This window comes from Cicer arietinum, chromosome 8 (assembly GCF_000331145.2).
Source record: "Cicer arietinum cultivar CDC Frontier isolate Library 1 chromosome 8, Cicar.CDCFrontier_v2.0, whole genome shotgun sequence".
Lineage (NCBI taxonomy): Eukaryota > Viridiplantae > Streptophyta > Magnoliopsida > Fabales > Fabaceae > Cicer > Cicer arietinum.
The window spans coordinates 18947218-18951000 of NC_021167.2; the positions used below are offsets into that span (position 1 = coordinate 18947218).

At 34.2% G+C, this 3783-nt stretch overlaps 1 pseudogene; it reads right to left on the reverse strand.

Annotated features, from left to right (window-relative positions):
* Positions 1-2705: 2705 nt before the first annotated feature.
* The window catches only part of LOC101493095 (cytokinin hydroxylase-like), a 38101-nt pseudogene continuing 37023 nt past the window's right edge, over positions 2706-3783 (reverse strand).

Consider the following 3783-nt stretch of genomic DNA (forward strand, 5'->3'; position numbering starts at 1 on the left):
AACTGGTTGCAATAGTGTTTTCCCTAAATATTTGTAGACACCACTTGTATGGAGGTACATTTACAATTTTTAGTGGCTACAAAAGTTTGAAACACCTATTTGATCAAAAAGAGCTCAATATGAGGCAAAGAAGGTGGATGGAGACTGTAAAGGATTACAATTTTAGTTTACAATTTTACATAGCAGAGATTGTGAGACTTCATGGAGTGCCTTCTAGTATCGTCTCAAATTGAGATCCAAAGTTTATCTCTCACTTTTGGGAAGCTTTGCATAAAGCATTGGGGACAAAGTTGAGACTAACCTCTGCTTACCACCCGCAGACTGACGGACAAAAAGAGAGAACCAATCAAACCTTAGAAGATATTTTAAGAGCTTGTGTCTTGGATGATCGCGGAAGTTGGGATGAATGTTTACCGCTAGTTGAATTCACCTATAATAATAGTTTTCATGCAAGTATTGGGATGGTGCCATATGAAGCCCTTTACGAACGGAAATGTCAAACACCATTGTGTTGGTACCATGATGATGAAAGTACCATAGTAGGGCCATAAATGCTGCAACAAACAAAATAAGAGAGAGGATGATAACTTCCCAAAATCGCCAGAAAAGTTATGCTAATGAACGTCGTAGAACCTTGGAATTCGAAGAAGGTGAGCATGTTTTCTTATGTGTTACACCCACTACTGGGATTGCTAGAGCCATCAAGTCAAAAAAGCTTACGCCAAAGTTCATTGGACCTTATCAAATCCTCAAGTGAATTGAACTTGTAGCTTACAAGGTTGTGCTACCACTGCTTCTTTCCAACATTCATGATGTGTTCCATGTCTCGCAGTAGCGGAAGTACGTCCATGATCCATCACATGTCATTGAACTAGATGTAGTGCAGTTAAAAGATGATTTTTCTTTTGAAGTACCCCCAATAAGAATTGAAGACAAAAAGGTCAAGATGCTTCGCAACAAGGAAATTCCCTTGGTGAGGGTAATCCGGAATCAAGCCACTGAGATGCCACTTGGGAACGCGGAGACAAGATGAGGGAGAAGTACCCGAAGCTTTTCCTTGATGCCAGTTTCGAGGACGAAACTATTTTAGGTTGATAGAATGTAAGATCTGCATTTTTCCCATTATTAATAGTTAATGAGATGCATTTTCTTCATTTAATTTTATTAGGTAATTACTAGATTTTATATTAATTTTAATTATTATTTTTGGAGTGCATATATTCTTATTTAATTTGACTCTATATGTTGCTAATTTTGGTTAAAAATAAAATAAATAAGAAAATAAACTGAATAATGCCTCCTTATAAATTAATAATAATAGTAGTGACATGTTAGGTTTTGTTTGTTTGTTAAAAGAAAAAAAAAAGGAAGGAATCATGTTAAATGGGTGTGGCTCATATGTCAGTTGCTAGCTACTGAGGGAGTATAAATTACAATTAGGTTAATAAAATTTAAAAAAATAAAAGAGAGAGAGAGAGAGAGAGAAAGGTGTGCCGCACACACAGAGCGAGAGAGATATTGAAGAAACAGTTTCAAGAAAGAAAACGAAAATATATTGGTTCCGGTAGTATAAAGTTGTGCAGCAAACTTACTCCGATTTCGTTCAAAAATTAGTGTGAAATGAGTGAGACAAGAGTTTGTGAAGCATAATTCTAGAAACAACTTTGGTAACGGTAAGGGCATTTGTCCAACGGTGGAGTACTAAACATGAAGTTCTGAAGAGCATTTGTCCAACGGTGGGACAAGTCCAACGATGGGACATTGTCCAATGGTGGGACTCTTTGCTCTACAGGGTGGTGATATTCTGGAATCATGCATTGACATATAGTCTAATAAATAGGATTCCTGCATTTTGGTTGATATGTATCTTTGGTGCTTTGTGATTTTTAACTGTTAAATGAAGTATATGATTATTTATATTTTGCTATAACAACTATATATGCATGTCTATTTGTTTTGTGTTTGTTATTTGGAGATGACCCTCACATTTGACAGGTGGCATCCCCAATTTTCTTTCGCAACCGGAGGGGTTTTCGGATGAATAGACGAAGCATTTTTTTTTTAATTTCTAAGATGGGTAGTGGTGGTCAGCTTTAGGGACTTTATTTCTTTTAGACTCTAGTTCATACCATTTATTACCCTTCTATTCTGGTGTGACATTTTTGAATCATAAAACTTGAGAATTTTTAATTAATTATCGATTGGTTGGTTAAATTTGTGTGTGATTATGTATTTTGTTAGCGCGAGAATTAAAATATTTTCATAAAAAAAATAAAATCTTATTTAACTTAGTATTTTGAGATGATGTCCCAAAAAATTTGATGTTACATTGGTCTTGGTAGAGGAGAGGGTGAATGATTCATGGAATCTGATGATGGAGAAGATGAGGATGGTGAGTAGGGAAAAGCATTTTTGCGTATTGAGGTTTTGGTTCGCACCATGTTTTGTTTTGAGAAGGATTGAGAGCGAGAGAAGTTTGAGGAGAAAGATGAAGAGTTTTTCTCTGTTGCTGTTTTTTTGTTTTTTGTTTTTTTTAGAGAAGTGGTTCATTTGTCAATCATATTTTTTATTTTGAAGAAAAAAAACAATGATTATTTGAACCTTGGGAAGGAGGAGAAAGTTTGGGGGGCAGAAATGCTTGTGTCAGTGCTCTTTTGCAGATAGGGAGACACATGCATTAAATGCCAAGCTTTCCATTTTCTGTTCTAGAGGGAAAATGGTGACACAGAGGAGAATGTTAGTTGGAAAAACGGAGACTGATGTCTGAAAAATGGAGATTGATTATCATTCTCTGTTTTCTGCAGAAACAAATTTTAATCAGAATTCTCTGGATTTTTCATAATTTTTAGTTTTTCTTTGATCAAATTGAAACTATCCTCGACTAGAGGCTTTGTAAAAATGTCAGCAAGTTGATTTTGAGTATCAAAGATTAATTCGATATCTTTCTTGTTGACATGATCATGAATAAAGTGATGCTTTATTTCAATGTGTTTCGATCTAGAGTGCTGTATTCGATTTTTAGATAAATTGATCGCACTAGTATTATCACAGTAAATTGGAATGTTTGAGTAACTTACAAAGAATTTTTCAAGTTGATTTTTATCCAAAGAACTTGTGTTCAACAATTTGCTTTTGAGACATATTCAACTTCAGTGGTTGATAAGACTATTGTGTTTTGCTTTCTGCAGGACCAGCTTATCAATGCTTCACCTAAAAACTGACATGCTCCACTAGTGTTCTTTCTTTCAATTTTATCTCCAGCATAATCAGCGTCACAATAAGCTATAAGATCAAAATGCGAACCTTTTCTATACCAAAGACCAAGATTAGTGGTTCCAACAAGATATCTAAATATTCGTTTTACGGCTGTTAAATGAGTTTCCTTTGGTGCTGATTGAAATCTAGCACATAATCCTACTGCAAATACTATATCAGGCCTATTGGACATTAAATAAAGCAAAGAACCAATCATTCCTCTATATTCCTTTTCAAAAATAGATTTTCCATTTTCATCTTTTTCTAAAGAAGAGGATGGATGCATATGAGTGGACATGATTTTTTATTCATTCATTTTGTATTTGATTAATAGATCTTTAATGTATTTTTATTGACAAATAAAAATACCATTTTCATATTGTTTAATTTGTAATCCAAGAAAATACCTTAATTCTCCCATCATGCTCATTTCAAATTCACTTTGCATGAGTTTTGAAAATCCTTCACACATTTTTTCATTTGTAGATCCAAAAATGATATCATCAACATATACTTGAACAATGAGTA